Source organism: Aulonocara stuartgranti (genome assembly GCF_965226115.1).
Source record: "Aulonocara stuartgranti genome assembly, chromosome: 23".
Classification (NCBI taxonomy): domain Eukaryota; kingdom Metazoa; phylum Chordata; class Actinopteri; order Cichliformes; family Cichlidae; genus Aulonocara; species Aulonocara stuartgranti.
In genome coordinates this window covers 13,613,835-13,641,508 of record NC_138958.1, presented here as the reverse complement: position 1 = coordinate 13,641,508, position 27,674 = coordinate 13,613,835, and the positions used below count along the sequence as shown (strand labels likewise).

Here is a 27,674-nt window from a genome sequence, read left to right as displayed (position 1 = left end):
GACCACCTTTATTCTTCAACACAGCCTGAAAGCTTTCAGGAAAGCTTTTCTGTTGTTTCTTTAAGTAGTATTCAGGAATAGTTCTCCAGGCTTCGTAGATGGATGTTTCTCCCTCCCACACTGTTTCAATAATGTTGAGGTCCAGGCTCTAGGGAAGCCAGTCCGTGACTGATAGTGTTCCATTGTGTGTTTTTTCTATTCAGGTGTGATTTTATTGCATTGGCAGAGCGTTTTGAATGAAGCTGATTACCAATCTTTGAAAATAGTGGATCAAAACTTTACTTTTCTATGACAAGTACAACATCACTGGCTGAAATGGAGCCCCAAAACATGACAGAGCCTCTACCGTGTTTTATAGATAGCTGCACCCCATTCCAAGATGTGCCAAGATTTAATCTAATCGCTATTTAGGAATCACCTTGTTGGTGCAAAATACAATTTTATTTCCATCCATTTGTATGGCAAATGTATGAAAAATGCCAACTCTTTGGCATTTTTCATGGATTCTGCAAAAGAAATAGGAGCAAATGGTGTTTTTTTTTTGCCACAGGCTTCCAGTAACAAAGTCCCCAAAAATACAATTTAAAAGTGGTTCTTTGCTTTTATGTATAGACCCAACAGCAGTCCATCCATTTAGTTTGGTGCCGTTCTTATCCTTGAATGATTCATAGATCAATGTTAAGTAGCTTAATAAACAAGCAACCAAAAATCATTCATCTGAAAATGGTCAGGTACGAGGACTGGACTGAAAATTAGTAAAACAAAAAAATGTTGAAGACCTTCAGAAAACCCTGGAAACCTTTGCCCTGGAGCACTTACATATCATACAAACACAAATACATATCAAAAGCCAAATACTTTATATATTAAAAGGACCTACAGAAACCTTTTTAGTTAGCATACGATGGTATGACCTCCAGATTTAAAAGATTTGATAAATGTGATGGATCAGATCTCTGTGCTGTTTTAACTTTCCAAATTCGTCTGTGATGCCTCACCAGTGCACCATGCAGATCTTGTTTGTCAGTAACTCTTTCACAGTTACACAACCAGATCCCATAATTATAGAGCGAGCAAGCTGACATTATCAGTAGATAATATAGTTTAAGTAACTCATCTGATAAAAAGCATGATATGGATTGCGTAATTTCTTGGTTTGACATGCATATTAGTCACTGGTAAATGGACCAAAACCAGTGTAAAATGCAGCAATACAGAAATTAGCCCTTGTAAATGTGTTTGTAGCATACATATTTTTGCCCATGTGACCTCAACCTGGATAAGCAGTAGAAAATCTATGTACAATTACCATGAATAAGAATTAGTATATAAATAAGTTACCGTGTTAATTATTCCATTATTACAATCTTCATTCCTGTTGGCTAGTTAATAGTTGTTGTTTTTTTAAGCTTAAAAATGTGTGTCACAGCCCGTCTTTGGTTGCAAGATGATTTTAATTTTGAGCCTTGCAGTATGACTGTTTTGGAGGGACTAAAATATTATCACAATTTTTTCACCCTTTTATCTTTCAATTCAGAATTAGGTTTTAGCCTTTTTTTTTTTTTTTTTTTAAGTTTTGCTCCAATTTTGGCTGGATAAATTGGACATTCAACATTTTTGAAACCATCAGACTTCCATCTGATGGTTTGGTACAATCAGATGGAAGTCAGATCAGCCAAGCTCATTGAACCTGTCTGCTGGAGTATGTAGTGTCTTAAATTTGACGCCTAATCCCTACAAAGTAATGAGATGCTTTGACTTGAACACATGATGGCCAGTGCAAACAAATTGGTCCTTCACCTGTCAGGAGTGCATTTATATTAAATTTTAGTCTGTTGTGCTGTGGTGAAATATTTTCTGCGGTGTCACTTGTCAGCATTGTTGTTCCCGCTCTACATCTTTGCTATGAAGTATTGCTCCCAGAGGGGTGACAGGTGTTTGACAGACTCAAATTTAAATGGACAACCAGCGCTTAGGTTCATGCACGATTTATAGGAAGCCTGCCCAAAGTTCATCTTTCTGCTGATGAACAACACAGTCATGGAAAAAAAAATGTGTGTGAGATGACAGGACCTACTTACCATGCCAGTGTGGGTCCTGCATAGCACAATTAAAGTTGTGTAATCCATTTGAGTAACACTGAGGATTTTTTTTTTTAATTATTTCTCAGTGTCAACAGACTTCAACATACGGCTTTCATCGTCTTCCAGAAACACTACAGCGACGTCAAAGTGGAGAAAAAGTAAGAGAGCTTTTTTGCTTTGCTGAGTTTTACCTTTTTACATGTTGCTGTGTTTTCTGTCACGTGGTTCTACAGGGAGTGCAGAATTATTAGGCAAGTTGTATTTTTGAGGAATAATTTTATTATTGAACAACAACCATGTTCTCAATGAACCCAAAAAACTCATTAATATCAAAGCTGAATGTTTTTGGAAGTAGTTTTTAGTTTGTTTTTAGTTTTAGCTATTTTAGGGGGATATCTGTGTGTGCAGGTGACTATTACTGTGCATAATTATTAGGCAACTTAACAAAAAACAAATATATACCCATTTCAATTATTTATTTTTACCAGTGAAACCAATATAACATCTCCACATTCACAAATACACATTTCTGACATTCAAAAACAAAACAAAAACAAATCAGCGACCAATATAGCCACCTTTCTTTGCAAGGACACTCAAAAGCCTGCCATCCATGGATTCTGTCAGTGTTTTGATCTGTTCACCATCAACATTGCATGCAGCAGCAACCACAGCCTCCCAGACACTGTTCAGAGAGGTGTACTGTTTTCCCTCCTTGTAAATCTCACATTTGATGATGGACCACAGGTTCTCAATGGGGTTCAGATCAGGTGAACAAGGAGGCCATGTCATTAGTTTTTCTTCTTTTATACCCTTTCTTGCCAGCCACGCTGTGGAGTACTTGGACGCGTGTGATAGAGCATTGTCCTGCATGAAAATCATGTTTTTCTTGAAGGATGCAGACTTCTTCCTGTACCACTGCTTGAAGAAGGTGTCTTCCAGAAACTGGCAGTAGGACTGGGAGTTGAGCTTGACTCCATCCTCAACCCGAAAAGGCCCCACAAGCTCATCTTTGATGATACCAGCCCAAACCAGTACTCCACCTCCACCTTGCTGGCGTCTGAGTCGGACTGGAGCTCTCTGCCCTTTACCAATCCAGCCACGGGCCCATCCATCTGGCCCATCAAGACTCACTCTCATTTCATCAGTCCATAAAACCTTCTTGAGATATTTCTTGGCCCAGTCTTGACGTTTCAGCTTGTGTGTCTTGTTCAGTGGTGGTCGTCTTTCAGCCTTTCTTACCTTGGCCATGTCTCTGAGTATTGCACACCTTGTGCTTTTGGGCACTCCAGTGATGTTGCAGCTCTGAAATATGGCCAAACTGGTGGCAAGTGGCATCTTGGCAGCTGCACGCTTGACTTTTCTCAGTTCATGGGCAGTTATTTTGCGCCTTGGTTTTTCCACACGCTTCTTGCGACCCTGTTGACTATTTTGAATGAAACGCTTGATTGTTCGATGATCACGCTTCAGAAGCTTTGCAATTTTGAGACTGCTGCATCCCTCTGCAAGATATCTCACTATTTTTGACTTTTCTGAGCCTGTCAAGTCCTTCTTTTGACCCATTTTGCCAAAGGAAAGGACGTTGCCTAATAATTATGCACACCTGATACAGGGTGTTGATGTCATTAGACCACACCCCTTCTCATTACAGAGATGCACATCACCTAATATGCTTAATTGGTAGTAGGCTTTCGAGCCTATACAGCTTGGAGTAAGACAACATGCATGAAAAGGATGATGTGGACAAAATAATCATTTGCCTAATAATTATGCACTCCCTGTAGAGCTTGGTTGGAAGGTTAAGTGTACTAATTTCCACACTAGAAACGTAGGGACTTAGTCCTGGGTCTGAACTTCATGTTCTACCATAAAAGCAGCATGCCCACAATGAAGCTGTAATGATGGGCTCAGTGTTAAACAGTACAAGGAGTTACTTGTTAATCATTGTGTTCCTTCCAGTGAGGATTCCTATGAACTTGTTATTGCTCTATTATCTTCGTGAGCTTTTGTACATCAGGTGTAATGTCACTTATCAGCAAGCCTTAGTGTGGAGACAAGTGAGTCGTGCAAATGCAAGAAAAAACTTAACATATTAGCCGCCACTTCCAAAATACATCGCAATCTCCAACTTGTTTTGGTAGTGGATGTGCATTGTGGGTAATGTAGGCATTACGAATAAAAAAGAATGCTTGGAATCATCTTAACTACTTCCACAAAGGAGGCTTATGTTTTTGGTAGCATTTCTATATCTTCAAGAGATCAACTTTTCGAAAAGTCTTGTGATTCCGATAACTGGAAAATGATGTAGGAGCTTCAGATTGATACCATAGATGCATCTACCAAAAATCTCAGAGACCTCGACCTCCAGGTCAGGGTAAGCTTTCTAAAAATCTTGTATATTGTGATAACTTGAGAACAAGACGATAGCAGATATGGTGGACACACCTTTAGGTTCATTAGGTTCATCCAGCACAGACTTGGGGAATAATTTTGACCATAAAGCATATCTTACAAGGTAAACCACTGCTTCCAGACAGTCTTCCACTTCTTCAAACCAGTAAGCGCTGCAGGCGGCCTTGTGAACTTTTCTTCCTTCAGATAGATCTTGTTGACTGAAGCGTGTCTAATAATTGTCTTGGATTGAGTTGAACTAAATAACAAGTGACTTTGGGTGTTTATGTGGGTGGAAAACACACCCCAGTAAAGGAAAGTGGTGAACTTCATAATCAAAATGAATGTTAAAAAAAAAGTGATTGTTTTCTTTTTATTTTGTTTGCATGATCATTTTCTAATGATGCCAAAATCAAGAAAAAATCGGACTGTCATGGCCGAATGCTGGTTGTAGGAGTCTTCTCTGTCCTCTGTGAATTGCAGGGTCATTGTAACCAACACCTGTGTCAGGTGGAGCTCCAACGTGTCAATCTCACAAGGCTGCAAAGCAGAATCGGGATTACCATCTAAAGTCCAGGAGGGACAGTCACTAGACAGGCAGCTGATTTTTGCTTTGAGATTTATCATCAAGTATTACTTAATGATTTGTTTTGGAAAGCTTGGGTGCGCCTCCGTGCTGCCACCTGATGCTTTCAAGTTTTGTGCAAAGACTGAAGTTGCATCAGACTGGCTTATAAGCGCCTTTACGTCTTTGCATAAATGAGTCGTGAAGTTTTTAAGGCTCTTCTGTGTTTACATTGCAGCTGCCTTCTCGTGAGGCCCCATTTAGCAGTCTCTTTTAATATCCTTCCAAACATGCACTTGGAGTTCAGCTTCCTAAGAAAGTAATGCAAATGCCAAAAGAAGGGCAGAGCTTTACTTTAACCTTGTAGACCCTTCATATCACAGATGTCTCAGGTGCACATTATTTACATATATGGCATTAGAGTCAGGGGGAAAGCTTTGACTTCTCATTTAACTGTTCAGACTGACTTTGAGTCAGATTTCTATGAAGTTTGTTACAGAAAACGATTCCCCGCATTAGAAATGAGGGAAGCAAAAACAGAAAATGACTGTATCTTGAAGTGTCAGTGAATGGTCTTCTCCTGTGGGATTTGAATGAAGTGGGCTGAGCTGTTTCAGGAAATGAGCACTCTCAAGCCAAGTTGCTCCTCAATACACTTCCAGTCCATGCAGGGCGTTGTAATGTTCTCTTCTACCGGCTGTTTAGCGGCTGACCTATGGCACTCGTGGGGCGTAATCAGACTTTAATTACACCCTCTTAATCACTTGAAGACAATCTGTGCGACAAGACCGCTCCTCACAGCACGTGGGCTGTTTTTACCTGCTAATCTGGCCCTGCTTTCCTGGTTAATAGGGAGTGAATTATATTGATATTCACTTTATTCTGCGTTTCTTGGACATTCCTGTACTTTTGAGGCCGCTCATTTTTTCTTTTCTTTCTTTCCTTTTTTAAACTATATTCTCTTAAATATAAGAGCAAGCTCACACTGTCACCCATCTTAGGTCAGACTCAACCAAAAACAATGTGAAAAGTCTCTACAATCATCATTATTATTCCAAGTGAAAGGTATGCACCGCAGAACTGGCTCCGTGGAGTGACTCTGGCTCACAGAGTATGGCATTCCAAGCTAAAAGCAAACCAAACTGATATTGCCCTCCAATACCGTCTTCATATTTTCTCCATATTTGGAAGTGTTTACCTCCTCATGATGGTTGACAGAGGTTGGATGAGGGGATGTGAGTCATTTCAGCTGCACAAGGCTTTCTGGGGGTGAGAGGAGTCTTCCAAGTCACTGCCATTTAGTGAAGCTAGCAGTTTGTGTGCCTCAGTGATCTAAAGAGAAACTGTGAGTATCATTATGTGCTTAATTTATAATCTAATCACTTGAAAGGAGCTTAAGTAGCAGTTTCACACATGTATTTTTTTGCATATAATGCGGCTGCTTTTGGGAAACCTTTATCATTATTATCATAATATGAAAAGGTGAGGGGATCGATTTGGATTGTTTCTCTGGCTCACCAGATATTTTCAGAAAATGTTTAAAAAGTTCAGATGAGCGCAGCGCTCCGGTGACACATTTTTCTTACTGCGAGACTGACTTTGTACGCAGATGTCTCAGTTATGCCAGAAAGTTAGAGATGAAGGTGAAAAATGCAAAAAAAAGTGTTATGTCTGACCAAACCGAACACACATTTTTGGGGCAGAACTTTTTAAATAGCCCAGTATGTTTTCCTGTAGCTGTCCTGTGGTTGAGTGTGAGTGAGTGAGGGGCAGCTCAGGTCATTGAAGAATTCTGGTTTTGCAAACAGCCACTCTTACTGATAGCTACACCTTAACAGGTCTGACCTCCCTCCTGGCTCTTACTTTCACACTTCAAACACTTAATGGCAGCTGCCTGGCAGTTTTTTTCCACTTCACAAGTCGAGCAAGAGGTAAATGATTTTACTTTGCTGCGAGGGCTCAGGCTGCTGATTTTAGTGATGGTGTGGTCTGATTATCTAATTACTTCTATCTCTAAATTACACTGGGACTCTGTAAGCCTTTTAACCTGAGAGATAAACTGCCTGCGTAAATGTTTCCTTTTAATTTGTGTTTTATTACATGCCACTGAAAATATGTTTGAAATGATTATTTACACCGTTTAATGTTAAGTAGCTTCTGCCTTTGTGGGAAAAACTTCTCTGAGCCATGGGGGTCAGACACGTGACCTTTTAGGGTGTCCTGAGATATCTGGTGACAGATATCTAGTAGGGCTGCTCAGTGATGGCAAGCATTATACATACAGTGAGAATCCAATTATTTTCTAATGTAATAATTCTGATAATTGTTAACTTGAAATTTTAAGTAACTGAAAAGCAGACTGATTGGCTTAAACCTCAAATGCGTGTCTATTGCAGGAACCTTATGAAAGGAGAATCAAAAGCCCCGGCTTAGGTGGTAGTGTTATTTATTTTAATGATAGTTGTAAAGTGGCATCAATATTTATAGGAAAATGACCTAATCAGGGTCTTTTTAAGAAATTTAAGAAAATTTTAAGTCTGTGTTATCTTGCTAAGCAAAAGTTTATATATTTTAGTGGAATTTCTGACTATTTAACCAATAAAAATGTATTTTTTCCCTTGATTTTCCTTTGGGGGAAGGACGAAACCTCCTTGGGGGAAGGACGAAACCTCCTTGAGGGAAGCTCTAAAATTTAAGCAGAAAAAACCTCAACCAGATTTATAATTATCTTAAATAAATATTGAGCTCCAGCCCTGGGCTTTTTTGGATTGTGAGCCAGCAGGGAGTGAGCGTTAGGGGGTTTTATGATGTTTTTATTATAAACAAGCTAAAACTCTTACATGGGTACTGTAAAGAGGGACAAACAGAAGTTTCTTCAGTATTCCTATTAAGAAGAATGAGATGGCTGATCAGTTTTGCTGGTTTAATAAGCAGTGACACGTGCCGATCACGGTGTTACATCAGTCTTTAGGGGCATCTCTAATACTCTTAAAATGACTTAATCTGGTCTCGGTCTTCTTTGCATATCCTTAATTTCAAGATGCTGGCGCACCCAGATTGGAGGAGATTGCGTGTAGTTTTTTTTTCTTTCTCTAAAGTCAAGTCTTCCAAATGAATCTCGTCAACAAATTAAGGCATGATTAACAGGAGCAATTACACTGAGGAACCAGCTGAGTTGAGGAGAATCAAGCTAAAGTGGAGGAGATTATCTTTCCTATTAACGAGAATCACTTTAGGGTTTGATTGCTTTCTGTTTTTCTGTTGAACTCCTGTTTACTCTGTAACTAATGATGTTTTCTTTACAGCCATTTTCCTGTGCTGCTTAGACCTTTAGAGTGCAGATCAAACTCACACGTTTGGTGCGGCTCCTGTTTTCTCCTGTGGCATCAGAGATGATGGACGTGACATATTCAGGAATTAGTCAAGCTTTGGAACTTGTGCTTTTTGAGGAAAATCAAAATACGCAAATCTTTATTCATATGTCAGAATGTGTGTGGCTGGGCATCTTGATTTAGGGGTTTTCCTCGCAGCTGAGGCTGAATTTTCTTTCTCTCGCACTCGTGCTGGATAGAGTGAGTCAATAAACAATCTCCGATGCATTATTTTTCAGGACAAGTCAAAGCTTTGGCCGCACCCCTCATTTTATTGTTGATTTGGCAGCATGCTGGTGGCCTTTATCATGTTTGAACACCAATCATCACCTCAGTTTAAGGTCTTTGGCCCTTTGAAGTAGGTTTTCCTCAACACTTTGCCTGCATTAATTGTCTGCGTTTCCATTGCAAAACGAGGCCCGCACCCTGCGCTTACTGTTGTGATCCACCTTCTTGTTTGGCAAGTTGTCAGATTTGTGTTGACTTGTCTGGGCCAGGCATACGCCGACATATTTCATAATAATCGAGTCTCCAACTTTTGCTTAAATTTACTGTGTTTCAGTTTTGTTGTAGAGCTCAGACTTTCCCTCCGTACGCTGCCAGTGAACTCTCGGCTCCCGAGGCCTGTGGCCATGAATTGTGTTCTCTTAAGTTCAAGTTTGGATTTTTCCGCAATTTGTTAGATTTAGTTTGCCTATAAATTTAGAACAAGAGCGGTCAGTGTGTGCATACCTCTACCTCTACCTAAACTGAAAATTCACTGCACACCATGCAGGAGGAAAACTGGACCCAGATTAGCTTGATATTTAGAACATCACCATGATGTGTCCTTATTTAAATCGGATATTTATTCCAACTTAAACGAGTCCAGTTTTACTGGTAAACGATTCTATCCTAAAATCTCTTCATACTGATCCAGGTTGACTCAGAAAAGTCATCAATTCTATGTTGGGCCAACTGCCATCTTTGACAGGATCTTCCTTTTTCAGAGGTAAATATTACCATATAAAAGAAGCTCAATATATGTTGGTACTTTTAATTGATCATTTACAAAAAACATTTGAAAGAGAAGAAAAAGGGGGGAAAAAAGAAGCAATTTAGGGCTTATAAATACAGAAAACTCCAAAATTTGACCCATCAGGGCGAGCTGAAAGGAAAGAAGGGAGGCCCATCTCTAAAATGATTTATTGAAACTACTTGGGTTTTTTTTCTTTTAAAGGCGCTGTTTTCTGCTTGAGTAGAACAAAACAATGTCAGATTCCCTCTCGTGCTCTTGCTGCCCTTTGTTTTTGAAATTCCCATCTTTTGTTCTATTGATTTTTCCTACTGGTTTATACTTTCTCAGTTTCTGGAACACAAAAGGGACTCGCTGAGGAGCAGGGACTTTTTTATGGAGGCATGAACCAGTAAAAAAAACAAATTTTTTTTTGATCAAACTATGAAGTTCCTGAAAGGGTTCCCACGGAAGTTCCTCTTTCCTAAAATGTTTTCTTGAGTCCAGTTTCAGACGTCAACATCAGCCTTTAATTCATATTTTCTCTGGCACGTCTGAGCAAGACTCTTTTTCTAGCCATGATTCCTTTTGTATGAAAACTGTTTCTATTAGTCTTATAATAAGACTTTAAGCAAGTGTAGCTTAGGGTGGTAAAATGGAACATAAAAACACTGGTGCCTATATAATAGACAGATGTCATTAATCTTATTCACATATATAAGTGATGGTCATGATACTCATATGATTCATCTTGATTCCCAAAGGGGGTGATGAAGGCTGAAAACGTGCTGGAAAGAATGACATGAATTAAAGAGCATTAAATCTTAACCTCCTGCCCCCTCCTCGTCTACTTCAAGGGCCTGCAGCTCAGAAAATATTCATAAAATGTGGGAGAATTTCTGCGCATTGCAGCGCAACAGAACAAGTTTTTGTTTCTGAGCAAGTTGAGGTGAGAAGTCCCGATTAGATTTTTCGTGGAGAGGAGCCATCGTCATAACAGTAAATATTTCACACAGTAAAGGACGAGAGGTGCCCCAATCGTTTAGGATCAGATGCCACTAAATGATTAATCTCAGATTAGACAGAAGCTCGAGGCTAATGGGACACTTTACACTTGCTTGGCACGCAGTGACAGATGCTGGCCTCTAAAGACCATCAAATTACTGAAGCATGCAGTTGGCAAAACACGGGGCTGTTAATGAGGTGCCAGAACATTTCAACTCCAAAACATAAAACAGATTGAAATGATGACAGGACGAAGAATTCAGATTTTACCTTTGTATGCTGTGAAACCAAGCGATTTGAAACGCTTATTATTAGCACTGTAAATGACCTGAAACTTTAACCAGATTCAGACTCATACATTTTGGAACTTTTTTTTTTTGTGTGTGTGTAAAAGTCTGTTGTTGCCCAGAAGTTGCCTTTTGTTCTCATAAAGTCAATGAGACTGGGGGAAATACCATAGCATAAACCTCTCTTTTGAGGTTGATTTAAAGTCGAGGAGGAACTGTAGACACGAGAGGAAGTGGTTGGTAAAACCTGATGTTTCAGAGTTTTGTGTTTGGAGTGGATTTCAGTGCTCTCTGCCAGTGTTTGAGAAGTTAAGGCAGTGTTTACAATGCTTAATTGACTGGGAAGAGTTGTGGTTTTCCATTACGTCAGGCTTGGTACAATTCCTAATCTTACTGTGTCATTTTAACTCTGACTGTGGTGTCAGCAGTTGAAGTTTTACCCCATCACTCCTTGAAAGAGCTGCATTTATCAGTCTCCAGTGCCCACTTGGCTCATTGGCAGGATTAATTGGCAACAAGTCCCCCGTGGTCCAGGAACGTAGTTACCTACTGACCCAAATCATTATCCTGACTGGAAGCCACTGTCTCCACTCCACCGGCTCACACCTGGGACTGAGTCTTCACGTAACCTCGCATTTGTCCCCGATGCACCCGTACATCACGACTTCAGTTTTCTGTATCTGCAAGAAACAGGCTGTGTATGCAAAACGGAGGCGTGACAGGTTATTCGTTACCCTCAAGGCCATTTTGTGGTACTTGTATGTAATGTTTTGGGATTAAGCAAATATATCTTCTGATTTTGACTTGTGATTTGGGGCTTATTCGTGTTAGCGTGGTAGCTTCTTTTCAGGAACTGATGTACTTAGATTTCAGGCCATATCTTTTGCAAACAGGGTTTTCCCCTATTTGCAACAGATATGAGGTGTTTGTTTGAAGCAAACAAAGCTCTATCAGCTGAAAAGGATGTTTGCTTTGACAGCACAGCTTTGACAGATTGGAAACGTGAGTGTCTGCTAAAGCTAGACAAACCCGTAATGAGTGTTGTTGTCCTAGCAGAATCATAAAAGTTTTACAGATGTAATTGTTTATTATTGTTTTCAAGAAAAGAAATGTGAGAAATTTGTAAAAGAGCCTGAAAGCATCTGAGTGAATAGATGACTGGTTGTCAACTGTTGAGATGACCTTTACCTGACATCCGTGGGAACATGAAGATCTCTCCATGATATGGATCCAAACAAACACATCCTAGAGAAAAAAATCCTGCTGAAGGACTTTCAGATATAGCAAACAATGACATTTATTTACTGTAAAATTATTAACATTAAAATCTGCAGAGAATAAAGTCTCATAAGTTATGTAAAATCAAACAGAAAGACAACAATAAACTCCCTAGCTAGAAATAAAATGCTACCTAGTATCCAATTTCATAATCGTTCAAAGCCAAACTTAATGGCCTTAATTTCCTCAGTGTACTATTTTTTTTGTGTGTGTAGATATTGTAGAATATGAAAATTTTAATACTATTTAAACTAGTGCTGTCAGCGTTAATCTCCTTAAAATGACGTTAACATCATAACCACATTAACGCGGCAAATCACCGTTAGCGAGTTATCGCAGATTGCCCTGTGCATGGGGCTGCACAGCGCTAATGAGCTAACCACGCTAATGCGTTGACAAGCTAACCGGGCTAACGCATTGGCGAGCTAACCGTGCTAATGTGTTGACGAGCTAACCACGCTAACGCGTTGACGCCGTGCAGCCCCACGCACGAGGCGATCCGCGCTAACTCGCTAACGGAGATTTGCCGCGTTAATGCGGTTATGGTGTTAACATCATTTTAACGAGATTAACGTTGACAGCACTAGTTTAAACATTTTAACAAGCTCACTTTGAAGTTCTAGTCCAACAATCCAGTTAAAAAAATGAATAAATAAAAGAAAGAAGAAATGGCATCTAGAAAGTGACCTTTGCTGTGTATTTAAAAATCACCTCAATGGTAATTCTTTATTTTGTCTGGTAATAATACTGATTGAGCTTTATTGGATTCTGAAAAACGATATAGCAACAAACATATACATTTAAAATAAATGTATAATAAAATGCCATGGCTTAACTAAATGGAAAGCATTTATCCGCAGAAATAAGAGCAGTAACGCAACAAGGTTCAGACTCTAAAGTACCTTTAATGCTATTACAAGTATTTGGGAAGAGGTAGAGGGAACTTCCACGTATAACATAAAGAGAAAGCGTCTCTGTGGGTCCACATTTGCATTTACTTGCACCATTCACATGTCAGATATAATACATGAGGGGTCAAAGGGTATGCTCTAGGTCTTAGTGAGTTGGCCTAGAATCCGCTTGGTTAATGGATTATCCAATTTTACATTATATACTGCTGCGTGCAATGCGAGTTTGGTAACAACGTGTGGCCTCCCACGGCGCTCACATAGAGCGCTTTCACGTAATATGGCTTTGTTGTTGTTTTAAGCTCCCTGATAGGTTTAAGCTCAGGGTGAAAGGGGGCCTTCTGTGTCAGGTCTGAGGTCACTTTTGTTATCATCAGACAGATCCAGTACATTAGAAGTATTCCCTAATCTCTTAAAACCCTCTGCTGGCCCAACTTTCATTTGTTGTAGAAGGATCAAATTAAAAAGAGCCATATTAACCAAAGCCCTAAATTTGTTTTGCCACTTTTCAGGGATTGCACTTGTTGGCCTCGAGCTCTAGTCTGTGTAAATGCAACTTTTTTCTGATGCTGATGATTAAAGTGTTGCGAAATAAGCCTTGGGCATTTTTCTAGTATCTAGAGTTTATCTCTAAGAAAAATGGTTATTTTCAAGTTTTGGTTTTAATAAATATGATGAGACATCAGTATTTGTTTACAACTAAACTTTTTTTTTTTTCCGTCTCCTTTGTGGAACGTTAGTCTCGTGTGGTTGAACAGTGAGAAGGGACAGGGTTTCTCTGTTGACACAGAAAAAACTCTTCCCACTTCTTTCAGAGCAGTTAAGAGGACAAAGGTTTAAAAACAGTGAATATGACACCAGTGTTTGTAATTTGATGGACCATGGAGGTGTAGTACAAGCTGACCTAGAACATTTGATGACTCATCTAAATTCCCCCCCCCCCCAAACATTCAGTCATTTTTTGATATATTATGAAAATTTCCCTCTTATTTTAAAAAGTCCCATCACTGAAAGCCAGCACTGTCTGGCCCTTACTGTTTGCTTCTCAGGTTGCTATTGTGCCAGTTTTTTGACATCATTTAGCTGCTTGTGGCTCTCATCGCACGGTTGTATGGTCAGGCAGCATTTTTCCTTTTTATTTACAAATCCTTTGAAGCCGATGACACACAAATGCTTTCAGTGTTTGTTTGTTTTTTTTTGTGTGATTCTCACAGTGCTCTCAGCTACTCTAAATATTTGGATCAGCACAGCACTCATCACTGTCACTTCTCCCTGACTGACTCATCAAAAATAAGAAGGCTGGGATTTATGATATCGATACTGGCAACGATTTTGGAGGAGAAACTGATCCTGGCTGTCACTCATAAGCCAGTCTTTTATGATCTAACATTGAAGAAGATGTTTTTGTAACCTATAAACAGGAATAGCTGTGTTCTGGTTTCCTCTAGCATCCTCTTCGCTCAGTGTGGCTCTGAACAGACATCTGCATGCATGCCTTTTTTGTGGCTCCATAGTCTCGCCACTTAGACTGCATATTACAGCCCACCAACTATACATGTGACATTCAGGTGAACAGGAAAGACTACTTGTCCATGGTGTCTCCAAATAGCTGTGTTGATGTGTAAATGCCACGTAAGTTTTTGAGAGCCCTCATTATTTAGGTCTCGTCTAATCCCTTTTACTTAGGCATCAGTCACACGGCTTGGAGACCAGTTGGCATCCCCCCGGCAACCAGTAGTTGCAGAGAAAAATGTGTTTCCGTGGCTGTTTGGCAACTGGTTGCTGGAGTTTGTTGGTAATTGCTTGCGTAACATTGGTCACAGTGGATTATGTGGTGCAGCACCGAAATCCTGCTTGTGATTGCTTTAGCACATTGCTATGCTTGTCTGTAGTTAGTATAGAAGACCTGTCACTCTGTTTGCTTGCAAACACTCACAAACTACAAACTACTAGTGGTTCGAAAGTGACCAGTGCTACACAAACAGGAAATAAAAGTCATTTGCCTTCAAAGTAGAAGTTTCACCTTTTGAAATGTGTTTGTTATAACTGTTATTTTGAAGGTGAATGTTCTGCATTTGTGGTTTGTGTCACATTTTTCATGTTTCACTGCTGCTCCGTGGTTAGTGTTTTGCAGACATTTCAGTGTAAAATACAGGCGATTGTGGCAATCTACCTGCAACCAAAGCAAATGGTGTGAGATTTTTTCCCTTTGTCACTGAGGCCTCACACCTTACAGCAAATCAGTGGATCAACATTTCAGTGTGTGAACTGCTTTGACATAAAACATCAGATCTTAGCAAACGCTCTACTTTGCATGAAGCAAATCTAGTGTTTTTGTGTTATGTATATTTACATGTGGTTTTACTGAACATATTGGTTTTAAAAGGTCTTTGAGAGAGCCCTCCAGCTCCACAGATTTTCTCATTGGGACAGCTCTGAGCCCTCACAGATTTATCAGAGACGCATGTAAAAGTCTGAGAGTCTGTGATGGTGGACTTGGGACTGGTTTGTAGGGGCAAGTAGGGAACAGGAGGGAGGGACGTGCAGAGATGCAGTTTTCCATATGCAGCATGGTTGTTATTATATTCAGCGTCTAGGGTTTCTGTTTGAAACATGCAGGTATAATCAGGAGAACAAACCAGTTAGTAGGCAAACAACATATACAGGTAACAGAAAGCTGGGAAAGGCTGGTCCCTGCAAGGCAATATTAAACAGGCTAGGCAGGTGGGGGGATTAGGTAAAACTTGGTGGGGGCAACCTGTGGACAGGTGTGGAAAATTCCCGAAAGCAGAGTAGAACTATCCAGAAAACTCTGAGACTTTAGAATGTGTCTGTACCCGAAGATGCACTTATATACAGGTGTGACCAAAATTCCTTAAAGAAAATCTCAGTGTGAACGAACAGCGTGTGCATGTGAATTTGCAAGTGATGCAGACTGACATGAGCACAAACAATTTTTAACCTGCCGGCTCCGTAGCACAAAGTCCGTGCAGAGGAAGGCAAAGACCCGTTTAACTCGCAGTGAGCAAGCGGGTGTTGTCTGTCCCACCCTCGCCTAAATCAAAGAGACCGTTTTCGTCAGTGAGGAGGAGTCTGAAGTGGACCATCTAGTGTTGTGGAAGGGCAACTGTTGACAATGTGCTGACCTCATTGATGTTTCAAAACACACTCGCACACCAGAAGTGTTTTACTTTTACTTCTGCAACTCCGAGCTGCAGATGCAGCTCCCCTCATTTGTGCACCTTTATTGCCGAGATCAAAGGAAGTGACAAGCTCACTAAACAAAAGTCGAACTGGGTTACAAGGACAAGCAGTTAAAGTCATAAAGGCTGTAAACAAGATCACAGTTTAGTCTGATGATGTTGGCAGTAATCTGTAATTGCACAGGAACATTGTGTGTCCGCACAAATATGACAAATGCAGTTAATGTTAAACAGGAAGTGGGACAGTAATCTGTTGTAGACAGCTCGCGTTGTATTTTTCCTGGTACATTTTGTTTACTCTTCAAGGACCCAGCAAAAGGTTTGTATTTTTGAATTCTATCAGTGAACCTTTATGTAATTATACCACAAAATGTGCAATTACAAATTCAAACCTGGAGCTGAAGTCTGTAGTCTTATTTTTTTGGTCCACGTGAAGCTCTCACGAGTGGTTAACATGTCAGGTATAGAGCAAAGAAGCCACTTGTTTCCTTATCGAGGTTATTTTCCCTGCACTTGAGTCTGCCCTCGGGCCTATTCGTGCAAGCCCACTGGTCCTGAACTGTGCCTAGTTCAGAAAAGGGTGCCGTGCGCTAATTTAATCTGAACATGGCTTTCACTTTGCTCTAGTGCTGGAAAGAAGTGGTTATAAATACACCATAAAGCCCAGGAAAAAGGGCAAGGTGTTTACAGGGATATGTATTTTTCATTGCTTTGGTCTACCTTTTCGGGCTGTAAACATTAAGGCCCAATCAAGTTGTCCGTTGTAGGAGCACTTAGAAAGCATGTGTCCACAGAGGAAATGGACCCAGCTTCAGACCTGGCAGATCTGTTTGACAAGTTTGGGTCAGCTGTGCAACGTGAGCATTCACAAACATCACATACCCCGTTAAAAACAGCAAAGTGGTCCTGAATGCAGCTTGGAGTTGAAGGTTAGAACAAAGGTGATGCGTGTACAGTGTTTTTAAACTCTTTTAATTCTATCTGTCGTAACCTGATGGGGAAAAAAAAGAGCTTTTCAGGACCTAAATTACTTTTCTTTGACAGATTGTGGCTCTTTAGAATTGTGTAAATGGTCTAATGTACTTGGATGATCAGTTCTGTTTGATAGGAAAGTGGTCTATCTGAACAGCTAATGGCTTTGATAATTTTAGCATTTAGCTCATTGTCTTTTTTCCTTGGAAAATACTTCAACCTAAGTTATCATAATGGATGTGGCATTGAGTGAAATTGCCTCATTTTATTAAGTTGCTATCAAAAAAAGATTGCACATTTCTTTGCCCATGTCTCTTTAATTTATTAGTGCAGCTTTGTTACTGCCTAGCTAAGAAAGAGGTTTTCAAACTACAGCAGAGTTGAAGGAGAGTTCAGAGTAGTACTAGGTGACAGTACAGTGGAGTACACAGGTAAGCAGGGGGAGAGAGTCAGGAATGACATGCAGTACATGGCCCACATGGACTGGAAGCCGGGTGCCTGCTTTCACAACCTGCTGAGCTATACCAAGTGGTTTTATTTGAATAATAATTTTGTTCTTGTAAACAAATGACAATAAGCAGCCAAAATAAGCAGTAAAACCTTTTTAAAAACCTTTCTTTTTTCCATTACAAAACGCTTATTTTATGTACAGATGGTTATGGTTTTTACCCCTCAGTGATAAAAGACTGATGGGTATTGTCGTCATCCTGTCAGCTGAGCAGGCAGGCACCCACGTTTGTGAGTGTGATAACTCAAGAAAGAAGTGATGTGGGAGCTTCAAATTGATACCAGACCTGTATCTACTAAAAACCTTCAAGTTTGAATATTGGTGACCTCGACCTCAAGGTCAAAGGGTCAAAGGCCAAGTTTTCTGAAAATCTTGTGAATGTAATAACTCAAATAAGACGACATAAGATTTTGAAATTCATACAACAGGTGCATCTACTTAGGTGGCTGAGAAATAAACCTCTATAAGATAAGATAAACCTTTATTAGTCCCACACGTGAGAAATTTTTTGTCACGGCAGAAAGTACTGGAGCACTACAAAATTAAGCAAAAAGTAAAGAAAGAGGTATTACTGGCTGCTGCCAGTATCTTTGAAAGTGGAATAGTCACCATTTTTGCCACAGGGGTCTGTTTTGGGTCCAACTCTGTTATCTTTATAACGCTGCCTTTGGGATCTATTTTCAGGAAATACAACATTCCCTTTCACTGTTATCCTGATGACATCCAAATTTACTTCCACTTGAAACTGGATGTCTCCGTCCCAGTGCTGCCTCTGCTTAACTGTGCATGATGTTAAAAAACGGTCAACACATAATTGTATTGTTTCAGGAACTCATGCCCTTTTGGATAACTTGTCATCATTCCAACACTGTAAGAAATCTCTGAGTGTTTTTAGATAGCTCTTTTAAATTGGAGAAGCAAATGTCCAGTTTTTATCAGTTACATGAAATTGCCAAAGTGGAGCCTTATCTTCTTACTAAAGACCTAGAAAAACGCATTGATGCCTTCATCACCTCAAGGCTAGACTACTGCAATTCCCTTTTTTTATGGGTCTTCAACACTCATCTCTCCATAGCTTGCAGTTAGTCCAAAATGCTTTTTATAAGTCAAGTGCACCCCTTTCCTTCACAGTGGTGGATCTTTGCCCCAACCTAAAAGCCCAACCTCTGGTAATCAAAATTGATCTGGAAGAAGTAAAGATCATAAAGGAATCTCATAGTTCAACTTGTGGAAGAATCATTAACTGTGGTTTCTAACCCGGTTTATTTTTGGCACCTTGGGACTCTTTTCCTGTCGCTGATGTGCAGGTCTCCCGAGGGACCAAATCTGCTGCCACCTGGGCTTCTTTGCGCCCCTATTGGCATCTACACGCATCTTGCCGATGAGGACCATGGCCCAGCAGATACTAACTCCCCAAATGTCCCTGTGCCCCCCATCATGCCTAAGTAGTAATTGTGCTAAATTGAGTTGAGATGTGATGTGCGGTAACAGTGACAGGTGCATGCTGCTGTTGCTGTAGTTTGCCAGAGATCGATGTAGCATCGCACGGTGTAATTCAGAGGTCATGGACAACATGACATTTTCTTTCCCACCTCTTTGCTGCACTTTACTTGACAGAGTCATATCTCATAAAAAAAAAATCAATAATGCACATATTTTTAGATGTAGTATGATGTAAACTTTCCATGGTTAACATTGTTGACATATAAACCTACTGAAATCTGAAAAAAAAAGTCGTCCCTTTAAATTCATAACTTTTATTTTTACTTTAGAATCGGCGGTGTTCGGTTAAAGTTGCCTCATATACTCTCACAGTGAAAACAAGATCTACTGAAAAAAGCTAGTTGACACTTTTTAATGAAATAAATTGAACAATGAACAAAAAATGAACAATAACACAAATTGCATCTTCCAGGGCATTCTGGGAATTGTAGTTCAAAAAAGGTTGTTTTTTTTATTGTGCCTTCAATCCATCTTCTTCCACTTGTCTGTGTTTATTTGTAGAATATATCAACATATATCGGATAAAAATGTGTTATCGGTAGCTAAGCCTTTGTGCCATAATGTACAGCAGGTATTCTTTTTACTTTTCATGAAAGTGAAGTGTTTAAACAACTGCCACACACAATCACTCTATTTTTCCTTTTAGAGCTTTGTAATTGTGTGAGCATTAATTTTTTTCTTTGTTTTGTTATTTGTTTTTTAAAATTAGGATTATGTCTGAAAGCAGGTGTTTTCTTACAGTTCTAACAGTTATTTTGGAAAAGAAAAAATATGAGTCATATATGCCTGAGATTAGAAAAATGTGCTTGATAAGTTATCTGCTCGGGATTAACGGTGAGCTTCTTCCAGTGTAGCTGAGTGAAATCTCTGTCAGCACTGGCACAACATTTCTGTTAGACTGTCTCTGTGTTAGACACAAAATAGGTGAAAGCTGCCAAATTAGACCAAATTAGGTCTTATTCTAGCTCATAACCATGTATAGTAGTCATGACCTGAAAGCCTCACTTTTGAATATCATGAGACTTGTGTGCACGTTGTTAATGTAGACTTTAGGAAAATAGTCTTTCCCACACATAATTTTACTCAGGTGAAAGAATATAACTAAGTGTGAGAAAAACTAGAGCTTAGAGAAAAATCAAAACTAACTTTACAAAAGGGGACACACATTAGCAATTAATCCTTTTGAGAGAGAGAGAGAGAGAGAGAGAGAGAGAGAGAGAGAGAGAAATTCAACCATTCAATCCCAGATTGACTCACTTTTATTTTGAAAGCTAGTTTCACCAAACAAACTACTCCTGGTGTTTCCTGTCATGTGTTATGTTTTCAAGGTAGGTCACCACAGAGACACTTTAAAAATTAAAATCAAATCAAAAGGTACTTAGTAGATTTAAAGAAATAAATCCTATAAAATAGGTTTAATAATTAATTTAAGAATGTGTGCACACATATATATCCCCACCCCCCATTCCCAGCCCCATCATGAATACAATGTTTGGGAAACCGTAAAAGTTTGAGAGTAGTTTTAAAAAATTTCTTCTTGTACAGATTTGGAACAGCTGCTGTTTCCTACTGCTGCCTTACAGGCACAGAGCTCGTTCACTCTAACGTTGCTTTAAATTCTCTGAGTTGGCCAAGGTTGGCAACGGACGGCAACGCGCACACACACCCGTGAGCAACTCTATCCCGTGTTTTCCACGATTTCTGGCCAGATCACATTTTCTGCTCAGCTGGACATTTCCCCAGATGTCTGAGCACAGAACGTGCTGGACTCAGACACTCAAAGATCAATCAAATTTAGTGCCCAGGTCTCAGGCCCTCTACTACTCAGGAAAGCCTTCACAGCCATTGGTCAGACGTTGGCGCTAACGCTAGTCCAGGTTCTCTCTTTTTTTTTACCTCAGGAAATCTGGATGTAGCCTCAAAAGTCTGTTTGTGTTACACACACACTCCTGTAAGCTTTGTGTGTGTGTGTGTGTGTGTGTGTGTGTGTGTGTGTGTGTGTGTGTGTGTGTCGAGCTGCAGAAAAATAATATTAGCACTTGCTAAACCACCCTGGGTAAATAAAGGTATAAATAAAGAATCCAAACCACAAAGCAGTGGCACGCAACTTAAGTTGATGGTAAGACAAGCAAACAGGAAGTGAGGAATATTTTCTAAACACTTAATAAGGTCCCAAGTTAGCTGTTACTTTCACAGTCAACATTGCGTGTGCAGATAGCACAGTAGTTGGTGTGTGTGTGTGTGTGTGTGTGTGTGTGAAAAGGGTGGCCTTGATGGGGATACTTGGAGGAGAAAAGCTGAAGATGGTGTTATAAGAGAGTGGCCATTCATTCATTGTTTGGTATCTGTAGAAGAAAATAGGTCAGGGCGGTGAGCTCTGAAACATTCTGTCGGCATGCAGCTCAAAGATTCGAGAACAACAGATGAATTCTTTGCACTGGCACGGTGACAGAAGGCTAGCTCACACGTGCGTCAGTACTTCAGCAGATAAATTAGAAGGAAATATTGGAAAATACCTTTGTAATACACAATTTTGTGGATTGATATTTAAATGACTGATTGTCTGCTTTTTTGTTAGCGACTGGGGTTGGATGATTGGTAGAATATTTTCACATCTGTCAAAATCAGTCAGCAGGTTTTTGATTTGTTTTTTTTTTTTTAAAGGAATTTTTTCATTTGAATTTTTTTTTTTAATGTCCTTGTTGAGAATTCGTGAAATTGTACTCACAGCATTAGTTTTTTTGTTTTTCTTTAACATCCCATCAAATATTTCACTCTTGCTTGATGTCTAATGGTAATACTTATACATTGCTAGACGCAAAGTTGGTTAAATAATTTTTTTTACCATGTGAGCTTCTTTTTAATGTGGAAAGTTTCATAAATATGAACTAAAACATGCAGCAGACATCCATTATTTCACATATATTATTACATATTATTATGAAGTAGTTGCAGTTTGTCATGTTTATTTTCCCTTCTGGTGGAAGGTTTTCATAAATATAAAGCATGCAAGTTTAGTTGATGATAATGTGTGTATGGGGTGGGGGTGGGGGGGTTGTTTTTTATAAAATATACCAAGGTGCTCAGCAGTAAAACTCCTAATTAAAAGTGAAAAGTAAAACATTTTGGGGGATAAAATTACTGAGTACTTTTGTTTGCATTTTGAATAGGCTCAGATTGTCAGACTGCATGGAAAGACTCCAAAATAGAGCTTGTTCATCAACATTATTTCCCTGGAGAAACGTCCTCAGCACCTCATCTGCTGGTTACTTTCCATCCACGCCCGGCTGCAAAAAAAAAAAAAAAAAATCTCAAAATAGGAAGCATATGCTAGAACAAGGAACGCCACTTCAAGCAATACCCGTTCCTTAACATTAAGACGGCGTACAGAAACTGGAGTGAGGTTGAGAAAAGACCTAGTTGTCAATTGCTTGTTCTCAAAACACGCTACAATACTTGCAAAAACAGAAAAAGTAAGTGTGAAGGAGGCATGGATAACGATTCCCAAACTGGCGCCCACCAGTAATTATGATGCGAGTACAAAGAGATTTTTGCCATTCTGAAGGGAAAAGGGGAGTGTAGGTGTATTAATTCCTGTTCCTTCCTGCTTCCTCGACTTGGAAGTTCAGATTTAGAAAAATAGCCCCCCTCCCCTCCTTCAAAAGGAAAGAAAAAACAAGAACTGTCACATTGACTGACGCCAATCGTATGTAGCATCTGTGTTCCCACTACTGCTCCCTATAGTATATGCCACACTGTGGCAATGTGGGAAACTGACACTGTCAATTTATCAGAACAAAAGCATTCCTCAGCAAGAGAAATACACATCTTTGGGCCCTGGAGACAAAAATCATTCCACCCCCACCCTTACCTGCATCTAAACAGAATGTAGGACATTCACAACACCAGAAATAGAAATTTCAGTCACAATTATCATTTTTGAATTTATCCCCTGCAGTCAAAAGTTAGCGTTTAACTTGAGGAGTTAGAGAGAGACTTTAATGCCAACTTTTTAAAAGTAAACAGCTGCATGAAAGGCGATGTGGATGGATTCAAAATTGGACCATTTCAGTTTATTTCTTCAGATCTTTTCTTCTTGAAATGATTATTTATTATTTGCGACAAACTTGTTTTTATTTATGAGGTGTTTGTTGTTTTTTCAGGTGTCTGATCCTGTAGCCCCCGCCATCACTTTGTGTCAAATTTGGGTAAGTACCCGACCTAATTTTAACTCCTCTTCCTCCTCTTCTAATGTGTTCACGGACCAGACAGGCTTCCATGAACGCTGGATGTGTTTCCATGCAAAGTCTGGTTTTATTTCTTTTATTACCATACTTTAGGTCGGGCATCTTACATGCATATCTACAGGAAAACTAATGCGATGCTTGATTGGTAGAGGTAGTTAATGCGGAGTGGCCCTTTTTGGTTTTCCTGTTTAGACATTGAACCAAAAGCCATCTTACCTTTGTTTGTTTCTTTTATAATCAGGATGTACATCAGGATGTATGTTGTGATGAATAAGTAGGATGCACATGTAACTCGGTGAGTTCTGTGTTTGTCACACGTACACCAAATTTGGAGGTAGGAAATTTTAAAACATGTACATTTATGATTAAATAATTTGCAGTTTTTTTCAATAAATGTGTAACAAATTCTTGTTTATTAGTTACAGATACTTGTGTATTATTCAAGGTATTTGCATCATTGAAAATTGGCTTAAGGGTGTTCCCGTGATGCAGTCTTAATTTAGTTAGTTAGCCTCGGTGAGGAGAAAACAGATCATGTGTTTTAGATACCAAATGTGGGGAAAAAGCGGGCTCCTTTTAAAAAAAAAAAAAAAGTGGAACTTTGTCTAGTTTTCCACTACACAGAAAGACCACAAGCCTTCAGCTCCTGTGTGCTCCTATTGTCCTGCTCTGAGCCAAACCCTGCATAGGAATTTATTTGTGATCGATTCTGATCTACAGCGAGGTTACATAGATAGATGTCGTGACTTTCGACTGCATTACTTCAGCCTGAAAACAACGGTCACGTGACTCACTGTGGTGTTGTAAACAGCAATAAAAACATCAGTAAAATTATGAAATTACCTTAATTTTACCCATCCAGATCATCATGCTTTGTGTTGTTACAGTCTCCATACTACATACTTCATTATGTAATTATTTTTTTAAAGAATTCATTTTTGCTAATAATGTGCACAATTGCGTTGAATTAATTTTTAGGTGCATGAAAATGTTGAAATTGTGTGAATTTAATTTTGTACGTTTAAACAATGTAGAATTTGATCATTGGGTCCTTAATGCAAGGAGTCTTCACCCTGATATTAAGGTTTGATAAAATTCTTATGCCACAGGAATTTTATCTGATGTTCTCTCGTATATCCTCATGACCACACACGTCTTGAGGGAATTTCTTCACATCAGTTCACTTGATGTCAACAATGAACTGATAGATTTTGGTGATAAAAATACAACAACATGACTCCATGACGAAGGATTCAGTATTCACGTGGGACATCAGTTACCGAATACCTCACTGCTTTCCAAATTATTATGCAAATAAGATTTTAACGTCATAAATATTCAGTTTTTTTTTTCCAGTTAAACTCAATGACGGTATTGTGTCTCAGGCCTCTTAGGATCACTGATATATTCATAATTAGTGATGTCATAATTAGTTTGCTAGGTGAGCCCAATCAAAGGGAGCCTAGCATGCCACATATTTCAAACAACATCAGAAAGAAAAAGGATCTCCCTGTCGCAGAAAAGTGTCAGATGCAGTGCAGTGCCTTGGACAAGGCATGAAAGCATTAGATATTTCACAAAAAGTTTAGCGTAATCATCGTACCGTGAATGAATTTGTGGCTGATTCGGAGCACAGAAGGGTTTGTGCAGGTAAAGGCATAATGAGGACGGTTTCTGCCAGACAACTTCATCGGATTAAGAGAGCAGCTGCTAAAACGGCATTACAAAGCAGCGAACAGGTATTTGAAGTAGCTGGTGCTGTTAACTTGTTATTTTCTGTTTTATCGCGAGAGTACGGTTGCCCGCGATGTGTTGTTGTTGTGGTCCGTATGTAAAATGGCGGAACGAATAAAGCGCTGTGAATGAGAGTACGACGTCGTGTCTTTTGAGTTAACATTGGTAGCAGAGGATGGTTCCCAATTACAAAGTACCACCAAAGCTTGATGAAGCCAGGCCATACGAATGCTGGAAGAATGAAGTCAATATCTGGAGACGGGTTACGGAGCTGGATAAAAAGAAACAGGCACTCGCGGTGGCGCTGGGCCTCGAGGGAAGAGCCAGAGAAACGGCCATGGAGATACCCGCGGAAGATTTAGACAAAGATGACGGTATGGAAATACTACTTGCAAAACTTGACGCGGTGTTTCAGAGAGAAGAGAAAGACCGCGCTTATGAAGCCTACTCGTGTTTTGACTCCATTGCAAAGAACCACAGCGTGTCCATGGCAGACTACATTATAGACTTTGAACAGCGTTATAACCGGATGAAAAAGTACAACATGACGCTGCCTGACGCTGTGCTAGCATTTAAGCTTCTAGATACAGCTTGTCTTGATGAGAAAAGTCGACAGCTTGCACTGACAGCGTGCACGGACTTAACGTTTGCGTCTATGAAGTCTGCACTAAAACGGATTTTCGGAGGGAAAGTAACTGGAGTTTTCAGCGGAATTCAACTGAACCAAGAAGCAGTTTTCCTTACGGAACAAAAAGGTCCCAAATACAAACGAAACAACGGTACTTCGTCGCGGAGTGGACAGCGACAACCACTACAAGGTACCAACCCACTTGACAAGTTTGGCAAGCGAACAAGATGTGCTATTTGTCAGAGCACTTACCACTGGGCGAAAGACTGTCCTCATCGTAATGGTGACCAAGTAAAGCTAACTGAAGATGGGAAAGTGGAGGAGTGTAACATTACTTTGTACACTAAAGCCTCAATGACAGACTCTGAAACAGACTCTGAAATCTTCCTGACTGAGGCACTGGGGTCAGCCATTATTGATACTGCATGTACACGTACAGTTTGTGGTCAGAAGTGGCTAGATAGTTACATGCGTGACCTCAGCCAAGGCCAAGTAAACAAGCTGTTGCAATCAGAAACCCCCAGCTCCAGACCATTTCGCTTTGGGGATGGTATTGTAGTGTATTCCAGCAGAAAAGTGAAACTTCCAGCAAAAATTGGACAAACAAAATGTGACATTGAAAGTGAAGTAGTTCCTGTTGACATTCCACTACTACTGAGCAAAACGTCTCTCAAGAAAGCAGGGACTGTTCTAGACATGGAGAATGACAGTGTTGTCATGTTCAAGCAGCCTGTTCCCCTAGAGCTCACTAGTTCGGGACACTATTGTGTGGACATTAGAGATGAAAATACTACAGAAAGCTGCAATGAAAATGAAGTTCTCATGGTAACTGCTGAAATGTCTACAAAAGAGAAACAGAAAGTCCTTGTGAAACTTCATAAGCAGTTTGGTCATGCATCTGCAGAGAGGATATTGAGGCTCATCCAAAGCTCTGGCAATACAGATAAACAATGTGCAGTTATTCTACAAGAGATAGTTCGTGACTGTGACATTTGTCAGAAATATTGCAAAACCAAGCCGAGACCTGCTGTTGGTCTACCCCTGGCTTCTGAGTATAATGAGACAATAGCGATGGATCTACATGAGCTGGAGCCCAATGTGTGGTACCTTCACATCATCGACCACTTCACACGCTTCAGTGCTGGCAGCATCGTAAAGACAAAGAAAGCTGCAGAGATCGTCAACTCCTTCATTCACACCTGGATAAGTATTCACGGTGCCCCCAGACGGCTCTACACAGACAACGGCGGAGAGTTCAACAACACAGACATTCGGGACATGGCTGAAAACTTCAACATTGAGGTAAAAACAACGGCGGGGTATAGTCCCTGGAGCAACGGACTACTGGAGAGACATAACATGACACTTACAGAAATCCTCCTGAAGGTAAAAAAGGAACGAGGATGTGACTGGCACACTGCGCTAGACTGGGCCCTTATGGCCAAAAACAGTATGCTTAATGTACATGGTTATAGTCCACATCAACTTGTGTTTGGCCAAAACCCCAACCTTCCTTCTGTGTTGATGGATAAGCCACCTGCCTTAGAGGGCACAACTGTAAGTGCAAGAGTAGCTGAACATATCTCAGCATTACATGCTTCCAGAAAAGCATTTACTGAGGCAGAGTGTTCAGAAAGGATCAGGAGAGCACTACGCAAACAACTTAGGCCTACAGATGACAAATATGAGGCAGGAGATAAAGTATACTACAAACGAGTCGACTGTACAGAGTGGAAAGGTCCAGGTGTAGTTATTGGACAGGATGGAACTGTTGTATTTGTAAGACATGGGGGGACTCTTGTAAGAGTACACCAGTCAAGATTGACTAAAGTGGATTCACGGACTGGAGATAAACAAATATCACACAGTACTACTGATGATGACAACAAAGACGCAGTTGAAAATGATGACACTGACACACCCGATGGGGAACAGAGTATTAGTGAGGAAGAAGACATCACTATTGACAGAGAAACTAACACTACAGAAAACATGT

At 40.0% G+C, this 27,674-nt stretch overlaps 1 protein-coding gene across 2 annotated transcripts in view; it reads left to right on the top strand.

The window, feature by feature from the left end:
• The window catches only part of lpp (LIM domain containing preferred translocation partner in lipoma), a 189,795-nt gene that overhangs the window by 5,802 nt on the left and 156,319 nt on the right, over nt 1-27,674 (top strand). The window contains exons 2-3 of one of the 2 annotated variants that reach the window (XM_082523210.1): nt 2,171-2,242; nt 23,233-23,277. The gene's annotated coding sequence lies outside the window, so the exon portion shown is untranslated. Of the gene's footprint in view, nt 1-2,170; nt 2,243-6,296; nt 6,386-23,232; nt 23,278-27,674 lie in introns of those variants that run through there. The other variant, XM_082523211.1, reaches the window with a different exon arrangement.